Here is a 12,817-nt window from a genome sequence, read left to right as displayed (position 1 = left end):
AATGTCCAGTGCTTGCAATTTGCTCGTGAAAATGCATTGCTATTTGGAGGGCTCAGCAAGGTATGGCCATTTGCAGTGCAGCTCCCCGTCACAAACCCCGTTGCCGAGGCATTGACTTTATCCCCATTCCCGACCGCTATCTGACGCTGAGACACACGATTGGAAAGCTCGGTGTCCCACTTGAGCCTTAGCCGGTCCGCCACCCGCACGTCTGGTCCATCAGCAAGGACACCTACTTGCACCTCTGCAACGTCACGCGACTAAGTCCCTGCCTCAGCTGATCCGCTGCTGACGTCTTCATCCGTGCCTCTGTTACCTGTGGACTTGACTATTCCAAAACGCCGGCGGACATCCTTCCGGTTTGCACCCTCCGTAAATGCGAGCTCATGGAAATCTCTGCTGCCCAGGTCCTAATTGGCACCTAGTGCAGCTCACCCAGCAACCCTGTGTTGGCGCAACGACATTGTCAACCGCTCTGACGACCGCTGATTTTTCGAATTCCCATGCCTGTTTAAAATTCCTTTGCCGCCTCGCCCCTGCGTATCGCCGTAAGCTCATTCAGCTGTTCAAAGCTAGCAGAATCTCTGCGCTCCTCCCATCTTGAACTCTTTGGCTGCCCCGATTATAGCGTCGGTGGCCGTGCCTTCAGCTGCCTGTTCGCTAAGCTCTGCAATTGCCTCCTTAAAAGCGACGGCCTTTCTCGCTCTTTGTCCTTGTTTGAGGCGCTCTTTCAAAGCAAAGGATTGGATCAAGCTTTTGATCAGCTGTGCAAATATATCCTTCTGAAGAGGCTCGCCGCAAATGATGTCGGATAGTGCTGCAAAGTGTCTTGCAGATATTTTCTTACTCCAAGGCTGCTGTGCAGATGTAAGTGGTTGCTGATATTGCGTCTGGCCTCTTCCTGCGCAGGAAACATTCCACAGTTCTGTTCGATGTCGTCTGTGCTTTTGTAAAAGAGAAAGCTATGTCTGATTGACAACTTGCAAAGGCAAAGTTGCCTCTGGGTTCCATGGTGTAATGGTGAGCACTCTGGGCTCTGAATCCAGCGATCCGAGTTCAAATCTCGGTGGAACCTTATTTTCTCACTCCGCGCGATTCCATTTGCAAAAAGGGCAGCTTTTGCAATTTCACAACAAGGTCCAATTCAGGAGGAAAATTTTCCGCCCAGATCACTTTCCATTGCCATCCGTCTGACTGCTACTCTTATGCCAGCTGCCTGCCACGTGATCCACTCTTGCACTCGGTGCAGCTGGTGAAATCTTCCATTGAAAGGATGCACTGCTTTCCGTCAGACGACATATTGCATTCAAGTGCAGTCAGGGATGCTTGCAGGGACTGAGAATGCCAGGGGAGTTGGAGAAAAGACTGTAGCCCTGGCACAGGACAGCCACTTGGTTCCATGGTGTAATGGTGAGCACTCTGGACTTTGAATCCAGCGATCCGAGTTCAAATCTCGGTGGAACCGGCATTCTTGTTGTCCCAGCTGCTGTTAAATTTGGGACACACAAGCGTTCGGCACATGGAGCTGAAATGCTGCTGCTGCGCCTTTCTTGTCTTCATCAAGAGGATTGAGCTTCAATGTCCAATTGCAACATCAGCCTGATCCACGTCTGCAGCAGAGCGACGTTGCAGCTTGTTCCGTGTCCTCAGTGCCTGCACTGCACAGGACAATGGCGTGAGCACAGCATTTCTTTGCAATCTGCATTCAGCAGGGGCGCTTCAACAAATTCAAGAGGGTTTCATCAAATGCAGGCGTCACAACGATTGTCTTCTTGCCCTCGAGCAAATGTGCATGTCATCGTTTCTTGCTTCACTGCCTTGCAACGTTTATAAACTGATCATCTGGCAAGTGTGCCAAACTAGAGTGTGCTGAGAAATGGCAAACACAAGCAGTGACATTAGAAGCTGCAGCCTGGACTGTCGGAGTTGCACAGCATCCACACCTTTAGAACAACTAGTGGGGAAGCTGAAGGTGTGCCTGAGAAAAGATTAAGCCGGAATGCAGACTGGAAATTACAATGTCCAGTGCTTGCAATTTGCTCGTGAAAATGCATTGCTATTTGGAGGGCTCAGCAAGGTATGGCCATTTGCAGTGCAGCTCCCCGTCACAAACCCCGTTGCCGAGGCATTGACTTTATCCCCATTCCCGACCGCTATCTGACGCTGAGACACACGATTGGAAAGCTCGGTGTCCCACTTGAGCCTTAGCCGGTCCGCCACCCGCACGTCTGGTCCATCAGCAAGGACACCTACTTGCACCTCTGCAACGTCACGCGACTAAGTCCCTGCCTCAGCTGATCCGCTGCTGACGTCTTCATCCGTGCCTCTGTTACCTGTGGACTTGACTATTCCAAAACGCCGGCGGACATCCTTCCGGTTTGCACCCTCCGTAAATGCGAGCTCATGGAAATCTCTGCTGCCCAGGTCCTAATTGGCACCTAGTGCAGCTCACCCAGCAACCCTGTGTTGGCGCAACGACATTGTCAACCGCTCTGACGACCGCTGATTTTTCGAATTCCCATGCCTGTTTAAAATTCCTTTGCCGCCTCGCCCCTGCGTATCGCCGTAAGCTCATTCAGCTGTTCAAAGCTAGCAGAATCTCTGCGCTCCTCCCATCTTGAACTCTTTGGCTGCCCCGATTATAGCGTCGGTGGCCGTGCCTTCAGCTGCCTGTTCGCTAAGCTCTGCAATTGCCTCCTTAAAAGCGACGGCCTTTCTCGCTCTTTGTCCTTGTTTGAGGCGCTCTTTCAAAGCAAAGGATTGGATCAAGCTTTTGATCAGCTGTGCAAATATATCCTTCTGAAGAGGCTCGCCGCAAATGATGTCGGATAGTGCTGCAAAGTGTCTTGCAGATATTTTCTTACTCCAAGGCTGCTGTGCAGATGTAAGTGGTTGCTGATATTGCGTCTGGCCTCTTCCTGCGCAGGAAACATTCCACAGTTCTGTTCGATGTCGTCTGTGCTTTTGTAAAAGAGAAAGCTATGTCTGATTGACAACTTGCAAAGGCAAAGTTGCCTCTGGGTTCCATGGTGTAATGGTGAGCACTCTGGGCTCTGAATCCAGCGATCCGAGTTCAAATCTCGGTGGAACCTTATTTTCTCACTCCGCGCGATTCCATTTGCAAAAAGGGCAGCTTTTGCAATTTCACAACAAGGTCCAATTCAGGAGGAAAATTTTCCGCCCAGATCACTTTCCATTGCCATCCGTCTGACTGCTACTCTTATGCCAGCTGCCTGCCACGTGATCCACTCTTGCACTCGGTGCAGCTGGTGAAATCTTCCATTGAAAGGATGCACTGCTTTCCGTCAGACGACATATTGCATTCAAGTGCAGTCAGGGATGCTTGCAGGGACTGAGAATGCCAGGGGAGTTGGAGAAAAGACTGTAGCCCTGGCACAGGGCAGCCACTTGGTTCCATGGTGTAATGGTGAGCACTCTGGACTTTGAATCCAGCGATCCGAGTTCAAATCTCGGTGGAACCGGCATTCTTGTTGTCCCAGCTGCTGTTAAATTTGGGACACACAAGCGTTCGGCACATGGAGCTGAAATGCTGCTGCTGCGCCTTTCTTGTCTTCATCAAGAGGATTGAGCTTCAATGTCCAATTGCAACATCAGCCTGATCCACGTCTGCAGCAGAGCGACGTTGCAGCTTGTTCCGTGTCCTCAGTGCCTGCACTGCACAGGACAATGGCGTGAGCACAGCATTTCTTTGCAATCTGCATTCAGCAGGGGCGCTTCAACAAATTCAAGAGGGTTTCATCAAATGCAGGCGTCACAACGATTGTCTTCTTGCCCTCGAGCAAATGTGCATGTCATCGTTTCTTGCTTCACTGCCTTGCAACGTTTATAAACTGATCATCTGGCAAGTGTGCCAAACTAGAGTGTGCTGAGAAATGGCAAACACAAGCAGTGACATTAGAAGCTGCAGCCTGGACTGTCCGAGTTGCACAGCATCCACACCTTTAGAACAACTAGTGGGGAAGCTCATGGTGTGCCTGAGAAAAGATTAAGCCGGAATGCAGACTGGAAATTACAATGTCCAGTGCTTGCAATTTGCTCGTGAAAATGCATTGCTATTTGGAGGGCTCAGCAAGGTATGGCCATTTGCAGTGCAGCTCCCCGTCACAAACCCCGTTGCCGAGGCATTGACTTTATCCCCATTCCCGACCGCTATCTGACGCTGAGACACACGATTGGAAAGCTCGGTGTCCCACTTGAGCCTTAGCCGGTCCGCCACCCGCACGTCTGGTCCATCAGCAAGGACACCTACTTGCACCTCTGCAACGTCACGCGACTAAGTCCCTGCCTCAGCTGATCCGCTGCTGACGTCTTCATCCGTGCCTCTGTTACCTGTGGACTTGACTATTCCAAAACGCCGGCGGACATCCTTCCGGTTTGCACCCTCCGTAAATGCGAGCTCATGGAAATCTCTGCTGCCCAGGTCCTAATTGGCACCTAGTGCAGCTCACCCAGCAACCCTGTGTTGGCGCAACGACATTGTCAACCGCTCTGACGACCGCTGATTTTTCGAATTCCCATGCCTGTTTAAAATTCCTTTGCCGCCTCGCCCCTGCGTATCGCCGTAAGCTCATTCAGCTGTTCAAAGCTAGCAGAATCTCTGCGCTCCTCCCATCTTGAACTCTTTGGCTGCCCCGATTATAGCGTCGGTGGCCGTGCCTTCAGCTGCCTGTTCGCTAAGCTCTGCAATTGCCTCCTTAAAAGCGACGGCCTTTCTCGCTCTTTGTCCTTGTTTGAGGCGCTCTTTCAAAGCAAAGGATTGGATCAAGCTTTTGATCAGCTGTGCAAATATATCCTTCTGAAGAGGCTCGCCGCAAATGATGTCGGATAGTGCTGCAAAGTGTCTTGCAGATATTTTCTTACTCCAAGGCTGCTGTGCAGATGTAAGTGGTTGCTGATATTGCGTCTGGCCTCTTCCTGCGCAGGAAACATTCCACAGTTCTGTTCGATGTCGTCTGTGCTTTTGTAAAAGAGAAAGCTATGTCTGATTGACAACTTGCAAAGGCAAAGTTGCCTCTGGGTTCCATGGTGTAATGGTGAGCACTCTGGGCTCTGAATCCAGCGATCCGAGTTCAAATCTCGGTGGAACCTTATTTTCTCACTCCGCGCGATTCCATTTGCAAAAAGGGCAGCTTTTGCAATTTCACAACAAGGTCCAATTCAGGAGGAAAATTTTCCGCCCAGATCACTTTCCATTGCCATCCGTCTGACTGCTACTCTTATGCCAGCTGCCTGCCACGTGATCCACTCTTGCACTCGGTGCAGCTGGTGAAATCTTCCATTGAAAGGATGCACTGCTTTCCGTCAGACGACATATTGCATTCAAGTGCAGTCAGGGATGCTTGCAGGGACTGAGAATGCCAGGGGAGTTGGAGAAAAGACTGTAGCCCTGGCACAGGGCAGCCACTTGGTTCCATGGTGTAATGGTGAGCACTCTGGACTTTGAATCCAGCGATCCGAGTTCAAATCTCGGTGGAACCGGCATTCTTGTTGTCCCAGCTGCTGTTAAATTTGGGACACACAAGCGTTCGGCACATGGAGCTGAAATGCTGCTGCTGCGCCTTTCTTGTCTTCATCAAGAGGATTGAGCTTCAATGTCCAATTGCAACATCAGCCTGATCCACGTCTGCAGCAGAGCGACGTTGCAGCTTGTTCCGTGTCCTCAGTGCCTGCACTGCACAGGACAATGGCGTGAGCACAGCATTTCTTTGCAATCTGCATTCAGCAGGGGCGCTTCAACAAATTCAAGAGGGTTTCATCAAATGCAGGCGTCACAACGATTGTCTTCTTGCCCTCGAGCAAATGTGCATGTCATCGTTTCTTGCTTCACTGCCTTGCAACGTTTATAAACTGATCATCTGGCAAGTGTGCCAAACTAGAGTGTGCTGAGAAATGGCAAACACAAGCAGTGACATTAGAAGCTGCAGCCTGGACTGTCGGAGTTGCACAGCATCCACACCTTTAGAACAACTAGTGGGGAAGCTGAAGGTGTGCCTGAGAAAAGATTAAGCCGGAATGCAGACTGGAAATTACAATGTCCAGTGCTTGCAATTTGCTCGTGAAAATGCATTGCTATTTGGAGGGCTCAGCAAGGTATGGCCATTTGCAGTGCAGCTCCCCGTCACAAACCCCGTTGCCGAGGCATTGACTTTATCCCCATTCCCGACCGCTATCTGACGCTGAGACACACGATTGGAAAGCTCGGTGTCCCACTTGAGCCTTAGCCGGTCCGCCACCCGCACGTCTGGTCCATCAGCAAGGACACCTACTTGCACCTCTGCAACGTCACGCGACTAAGTCCCTGCCTCAGCTGATCCGCTGCTGACGTCTTCATCCGTGCCTCTGTTACCTGTGGACTTGACTATTCCAAAACGCCGGCGGACATCCTTCCGGTTTGCACCCTCCGTAAATGCGAGCTCATGGAAATCTCTGCTGCCCAGGTCCTAATTGGCACCTAGTGCAGCTCACCCAGCAACCCTGTGTTGGCGCAACGACATTGTCAACCGCTCTGACGACCGCTGATTTTTCGAATTCCCATGCCTGTTTAAAATTCCTTTGCCGCCTCGCCCCTGCGTATCGCCGTAAGCTCATTCAGCTGTTCAAAGCTAGCAGAATCTCTGCGCTCCTCCCATCTTGAACTCTTTGGCTGCCCCGATTATAGCGTCGGTGGCCGTGCCTTCAGCTGCCTGTTCGCTAAGCTCTGCAATTGCCTCCTTAAAAGCGACGGCCTTTCTCGCTCTTTGTCCTTGTTTGAGGCGCTCTTTCAAAGCAAAGGATTGGATCAAGCTTTTGATCAGCTGTGCAAATATATCCTTCTGAAGAGGCTCGCCGCAAATGATGTCGGATAGTGCTGCAAAGTGTCTTGCAGATATTTTCTTACTCCAAGGCTGCTGTGCAGATGTAAGTGGTTGCTGATATTGCGTCTGGCCTCTTCCTGCGCAGGAAACATTCCACAGTTCTGTTCGATGTCGTCTGTGCTTTTGTAAAAGAGAAAGCTATGTCTGATTGACAACTTGCAAAGGCAAAGTTGCCTCTGGGTTCCATGGTGTAATGGTGAGCACTCTGGGCTCTGAATCCAGCGATCCGAGTTCAAATCTCGGTGGAACCTTATTTTCTCACTCCGCGCGATTCCATTTGCAAAAAGGGCAGCTTTTGCAATTTCACAACAAGGTCCAATTCAGGAGGAAAATTTTCCGCCCAGATCACTTTCCATTGCCATCCGTCTGACTGCTACTCTTATGCCAGCTGCCTGCCACGTGATCCACTCTTGCACTCGGTGCAGCTGGTGAAATCTTCCATTGAAAGGATGCACTGCTTTCCGTCAGACGACATATTGCATTCAAGTGCAGTCAGGGATGCTTGCAGGGACTGAGAATGCCAGGGGAGTTGGAGAAAAGACTGTAGCCCTGGCACAGGGCAGCCACTTGGTTCCATGGTGTAATGGTGAGCACTCTGGACTTTGAATCCAGCGATCCGAGTTCAAATCTCGGTGGAACCGGCATTCTTGTTGTCCCAGCTGCTGTTAAATTTGGGACACACAAGCGTTCGGCACATGGAGCTGAAATGCTGCTGCTGCGCCTTTCTTGTCTTCATCAAGAGGATTGAGCTTCAATGTCCAATTGCAACATCAGCCTGATCCACGTCTGCAGCAGAGCGACGTTGCAGCTTGTTCCGTGTCCTCAGTGCCTGCACTGCACAGGACAATGGCGTGAGCACAGCATTTCTTTGCAATCTGCATTCAGCAGGGGCGCTTCAACAAATTCAAGAGGGTTTCATCAAATGCAGGCGTCACAACGATTGTCTTCTTGCCCTCGAGCAAATGTGCATGTCATCGTTTCTTGCTTCACTGCCTTGCAACGTTTATAAACTGATCATCTGGCAAGTGTGCCAAACTAGAGTGTGCTGAGAAATGGCAAACACAAGCAGTGACATTAGAAGCTGCAGCCTGGACTGTCCGAGTTGCACAGCATCCACACCTTTAGAACAACTAGTGGGGAAGCTCATGGTGTGCCTGAGAAAAGATTAAGCCGGAATGCAGACTGGAAATTACAATGTCCAGTGCTTGCAATTTGCTCGTGAAAATGCATTGCTATTTGGAGGGCTCAGCAAGGTATGGCCATTTGCAGTGCAGCTCCCCGTCACAAACCCCGTTGCCGAGGCATTGACTTTATCCCCATTCCCGACCGCTATCTGACGCTGAGACACACGATTGGAAAGCTCGGTGTCCCACTTGAGCCTTAGCCGGTCCGCCACCCGCACGTCTGGTCCATCAGCAAGGACACCTACTTGCACCTCTGCAACGTCACGCGACTAAGTCCCTGCCTCAGCTGATCCGCTGCTGACGTCTTCATCCGTGCCTCTGTTACCTGTGGACTTGACTATTCCAAAACGCCGGCGGACATCCTTCCGGTTTGCACCCTCCGTAAATGCGAGCTCATGGAAATCTCTGCTGCCCAGGTCCTAATTGGCACCTAGTGCAGCTCACCCAGCAACCCTGTGTTGGCGCAACGACATTGTCAACCGCTCTGACGACCGCTGATTTTTCGAATTCCCATGCCTGTTTAAAATTCCTTTGCCGCCTCGCCCCTGCGTATCGCCGTAAGCTCATTCAGCTGTTCAAAGCTAGCAGAATCTCTGCGCTCCTCCCATCTTGAACTCTTTGGCTGCCCCGATTATAGCGTCGGTGGCCGTGCCTTCAGCTGCCTGTTCGCTAAGCTCTGCAATTGCCTCCTTAAAAGCGACGGCCTTTCTCGCTCTTTGTCCTTGTTTGAGGCGCTCTTTCAAAGCAAAGGATTGGATCAAGCTTTTGATCAGCTGTGCAAATATATCCTTCTGAAGAGGCTCGCCGCAAATGATGTCGGATAGTGCTGCAAAGTGTCTTGCAGATATTTTCTTACTCCAAGGCTGCTGTGCAGATGTAAGTGGTTGCTGATATTGCGTCTGGCCTCTTCCTGCGCAGGAAACATTCCACAGTTCTGTTCGATGTCGTCTGTGCTTTTGTAAAAGAGAAAGCTATGTCTGATTGACAACTTGCAAAGGCAAAGTTGCCTCTGGGTTCCATGGTGTAATGGTGAGCACTCTGGGCTCTGAATCCAGCGATCCGAGTTCAAATCTCGGTGGAACCTTATTTTCTCACTCCGCGCGATTCCATTTGCAAAAAGGGCAGCTTTTGCAATTTCACAACAAGGTCCAATTCAGGAGGAAAATTTTCCGCCCAGATCACTTTCCATTGCCATCCGTCTGACTGCTACTCTTATGCCAGCTGCCTGCCACGTGATCCACTCTTGCACTCGGTGCAGCTGGTGAAATCTTCCATTGAAAGGATGCACTGCTTTCCGTCAGACGACATATTGCATTCAAGTGCAGTCAGGGATGCTTGCAGGGACTGAGAATGCCAGGGGAGTTGGAGAAAAGACTGTAGCCCTGGCACAGGACAGCCACTTGGTTCCATGGTGTAATGGTGAGCACTCTGGACTTTGAATCCAGCGATCCGAGTTCAAATCTCGGTGGAACCGGCATTCTTGTTGTCCCAGCTGCTGTTAAATTTGGGACACACAAGCGTTCGGCACATGGAGCTGAAATGCTGCTGCTGCGCCTTTCTTGTCTTCATCAAGAGGATTGAGCTTCAATGTCCAATTGCAACATCAGCCTGATCCACGTCTGCAGCAGAGCGACGTTGCAGCTTGATCCGTGTCCTCAGTGCCTGCACTGCACAGGACAATGGCGTGAGCACAGCATTTCTTTGCAATCTGCATTCAGCAGGGGCGCTTCAACAAATTCAAGAGGGTTTCATCAAATGCAGGCGTCACAACGATTGTCTTCTTGCCCTCGAGCAAATGTGCATGTCATCGTTTCTTGCTTCACTGCCTTGCAACGTTTATAAACTGATCATCTGGCAAGTGTGCCAAACTAGAGTGTGCTGAGAAATGGCAAACACAAGCAGTGACATTAGAAGCTGCAGCCTGGACTGTCGGAGTTGCACAGCATCCACACCTTTAGAACAACTAGTGGGGAAGCTGAAGGTGTGCCTGAGAAAAGATTAAGCCGGAATGCAGACTGGAAATTACAATGTCCAGTGCTTGCAATTTGCTCGTGAAAATGCATTGCTATTTGGAGGGCTCAGCAAGGTATGGCCATTTGCAGTGCAGCTCCCCGTCACAAACCCCGTTGCCGAGGCATTGACTTTATCCCCATTCCCGACCGCTATCTGACGCTGAGACACACGATTGGAAAGCTCGGTGTCCCACTTGAGCCTTAGCCGGTCCGCCACCCGCACGTCTGGTCCATCAGCAAGGACACCTACTTGCACCTCTGCAACGTCACGCGACTAAGTCCCTGCCTCAGCTGATCCGCTGCTGACGTCTTCATCCGTGCCTCTGTTACCTGTGGACTTGACTATTCCAAAACGCCGGCGGACATCCTTCCGGTTTGCACCCTCCGTAAATGCGAGCTCATGGAAATCTCTGCTGCCCAGGTCCTAATTGGCACCTAGTGCAGCTCACCCAGCAACCCTGTGTTGGCGCAACGACATTGTCAACCGCTCTGACGACCGCTGATTTTTCGAATTCCCATGCCTGTTTAAAATTCCTTTGCCGCCTCGCCCCTGCGTATCGCCGTAAGCTCATTCAGCTGTTCAAAGCTAGCAGAATCTCTGCGCTCCTCCCATCTTGAACTCTTTGGCTGCCCCGATTATAGCGTCGGTGGCCGTGCCTTCAGCTGCCTGTTCGCTAAGCTCTGCAATTGCCTCCTTAAAAGCGACGGCCTTTCTCGCTCTTTGTCCTTGTTTGAGGCGCTCTTTCAAAGCAAAGGATTGGATCAAGCTTTTGATCAGCTGTGCAAATATATCCTTCTGAAGAGGCTCGCCGCAAATGATGTCGGATAGTGCTGCAAAGTGTCTTGCAGATATTTTCTTACTCCAAGGCTGCTGTGCAGATGTAAGTGGTTGCTGATATTGCGTCTGGCCTCTTCCTGCGCAGGAAACATTCCACAGTTCTGTTCGATGTCGTCTGTGCTTTTGTAAAAGAGAAAGCTATGTCTGATTGACAACTTGCAAAGGCAAAGTTGCCTCTGGGTTCCATGGTGTAATGGTGAGCACTCTGGGCTCTGAATCCAGCGATCCGAGTTCAAATCTCGGTGGAACCTTATTTTCTCACTCCGCGCGATTCCATTTGCAAAAAGGGCAGCTTTTGCAATTTCACAACAAGGTCCAATTCAGGAGGAAAATTTTCCGCCCAGATCACTTTCCATTGCCATCCGTCTGACTGCTACTCTTATGCCAGCTGCCTGCCACGTGATCCACTCTTGCACTCGGTGCAGCTGGTGAAATCTTCCATTGAAAGGATGCACTGCTTTCCGTCAGACGACATATTGCATTCAAGTGCAGTCAGGGATGCTTGCAGGGACTGAGAATGCCAGGGGAGTTGGAGAAAAGACTGTAGCCCTGGCACAGGACAGCCACTTGGTTCCATGGTGTAATGGTGAGCACTCTGGACTTTGAATCCAGCGATCCGAGTTCAAATCTCGGTGGAACCGGCATTCTTGTTGTCCCAGCTGCTGTTAAATTTGGGACACACAAGCGTTCGGCACATGGAGCTGAAATGCTGCTGCTGCGCCTTTCTTGTCTTCATCAAGAGGATTGAGCTTCAATGTCCAATTGCAACATCAGCCTGATCCACGTCTGCAGCAGAGCGACGTTGCAGCTTGTTCCGTGTCCTCAGTGCCTGCACTGCACAGGACAATGGCGTGAGCACAGCATTTCTTTGCAATCTGCATTCAGCAGGGGCGCTTCAACAAATTCAAGAGGGTTTCATCAAATGCAGGCGTCACAACGATTGTCTTCTTGCCCTCGAGCAAATGTGCATGTCATCGTTTCTTGCTTCACTGCCTTGCAACGTTTATAAACTGATCATCTGGCAAGTGTGCCAAACTAGAGTGTGCTGAGAAATGGCAAACACAAGCAGTGACATTAGAAGCTGCAGCCTGGACTGTCCGAGTTGCACAGCATCCACACCTTGAGAACAACTAGTGGGGAAGCTGAAGGTGTGCCTGAGAAAAGATTAAGCCGGAATGCAGACTGGAAATTACAATGTCCAGTGCTTGCAATTTGCTCGTGAAAATGCATTGCTATTTGGAGGGCTCAGCAAGGTATGGCCATTTGCAGTGCAGCTCCCCGTCACAAACTCCGTTGCCGAGGCATTGACTTTATCCCCATTCCCGACCGCTATCTGACGCTGAGACACACGATTGGAAAGCTCGGTGTCCCACTTGAGCCTTAGCCGGTCCGCCACCCGCACGTCTGGTCCATCAGCAAGGACACCTACTTGCACCTCTGCAACGTCACGCGACTAAGTCCCTGCCTCAGCTGATCCGCTGCTGACGTCTTCATCCGTGCCTCTGTTACCTGTGGACTTGACTATTCCAAAACGCCGGCGGACATCCTTCCGGTTTGCACCCTCCGTAAATGCGAGCTCATGGAAATCTCTGCTGCCCAGGTCCTAATTGGCACCTAGTGCAGCTCACCCAGCAACCCTGTGTTGGCGCAACGACATTGTCAACCGCTCTGACGACCGCTGATTTTTCGAATTCCCATGCCTGTTTAAAATTCCTTTGCCGCCTCGCCCCTGCGTATCGCCGTAAGCTCATTCAGCTGTTCAAAGCTAGCAGAATCTCTGCGCTCCTCCCATCTTGAACTCTTTGGCTGCCCCGATTATAGCGTCGGTGGCCGTGCCTTCAGCTGCCTGTTCGCTAAGCTCTGCAATTGCCTCCTTAAAAGCGACGGCCTTTCTCGCTCTTTGTCCTT

At 51.0% G+C, this 12,817-nt stretch overlaps 12 non-coding genes across 12 annotated transcripts; all 12 read left to right on the top strand.

The window, feature by feature from the left end:
• The first annotated feature begins 1,003 nt into the window (after positions 1-1,003).
• On the top strand, positions 1,004-1,075 carry trnaq-cug (transfer RNA glutamine (anticodon CUG)). The gene has a single exon. It is a non-coding gene; the product is annotated as a tRNA-Gln (tRNA).
• Positions 1,076-1,393: 318 nt separating this feature from the next.
• Positions 1,394-1,465, top strand: trnaq-uug (transfer RNA glutamine (anticodon UUG)). Its single transcript has one exon. It is a non-coding gene; the product is annotated as a tRNA-Gln (tRNA).
• Positions 1,466-3,020: 1,555 nt separating this feature from the next.
• trnaq-cug (transfer RNA glutamine (anticodon CUG)) lies at positions 3,021-3,092 on the top strand. The gene has a single exon. It is a non-coding gene; the product is annotated as a tRNA-Gln (tRNA).
• A 318-nt stretch (positions 3,093-3,410) lies between these two features.
• On the top strand, positions 3,411-3,482 carry trnaq-uug (transfer RNA glutamine (anticodon UUG)). Its single transcript has one exon. It is a non-coding gene; the product is annotated as a tRNA-Gln (tRNA).
• A 1,555-nt stretch (positions 3,483-5,037) lies between these two features.
• Positions 5,038-5,109, top strand: trnaq-cug (transfer RNA glutamine (anticodon CUG)). Its single transcript has one exon. It is a non-coding gene; the product is annotated as a tRNA-Gln (tRNA).
• Positions 5,110-5,427: 318 nt separating this feature from the next.
• On the top strand, positions 5,428-5,499 carry trnaq-uug (transfer RNA glutamine (anticodon UUG)). The gene has a single exon. It is a non-coding gene; the product is annotated as a tRNA-Gln (tRNA).
• Positions 5,500-7,054: 1,555 nt separating this feature from the next.
• On the top strand, positions 7,055-7,126 carry trnaq-cug (transfer RNA glutamine (anticodon CUG)). Its single transcript has one exon. It is a non-coding gene; the product is annotated as a tRNA-Gln (tRNA).
• Positions 7,127-7,444: 318 nt separating this feature from the next.
• On the top strand, positions 7,445-7,516 carry trnaq-uug (transfer RNA glutamine (anticodon UUG)). The gene has a single exon. It is a non-coding gene; the product is annotated as a tRNA-Gln (tRNA).
• Positions 7,517-9,071: 1,555 nt separating this feature from the next.
• Positions 9,072-9,143, top strand: trnaq-cug (transfer RNA glutamine (anticodon CUG)). Its single transcript has one exon. It is a non-coding gene; the product is annotated as a tRNA-Gln (tRNA).
• A 318-nt stretch (positions 9,144-9,461) lies between these two features.
• On the top strand, positions 9,462-9,533 carry trnaq-uug (transfer RNA glutamine (anticodon UUG)). The gene has a single exon. It is a non-coding gene; the product is annotated as a tRNA-Gln (tRNA).
• A 1,555-nt stretch (positions 9,534-11,088) lies between these two features.
• On the top strand, positions 11,089-11,160 carry trnaq-cug (transfer RNA glutamine (anticodon CUG)). The gene has a single exon. It is a non-coding gene; the product is annotated as a tRNA-Gln (tRNA).
• Positions 11,161-11,478: 318 nt separating this feature from the next.
• Positions 11,479-11,550, top strand: trnaq-uug (transfer RNA glutamine (anticodon UUG)). Its single transcript has one exon. It is a non-coding gene; the product is annotated as a tRNA-Gln (tRNA).
• The last annotated feature ends 1,267 nt before the right edge of the window (positions 11,551-12,817 follow it).

This window comes from Heterodontus francisci, chromosome 48, assembly GCF_036365525.1.
Source record: "Heterodontus francisci isolate sHetFra1 chromosome 48, sHetFra1.hap1, whole genome shotgun sequence".
NCBI lineage: Eukaryota > Metazoa > Chordata > Chondrichthyes > Heterodontiformes > Heterodontidae > Heterodontus > Heterodontus francisci.
This window is presented reverse-complemented; position numbering and strand designations above follow the sequence as displayed.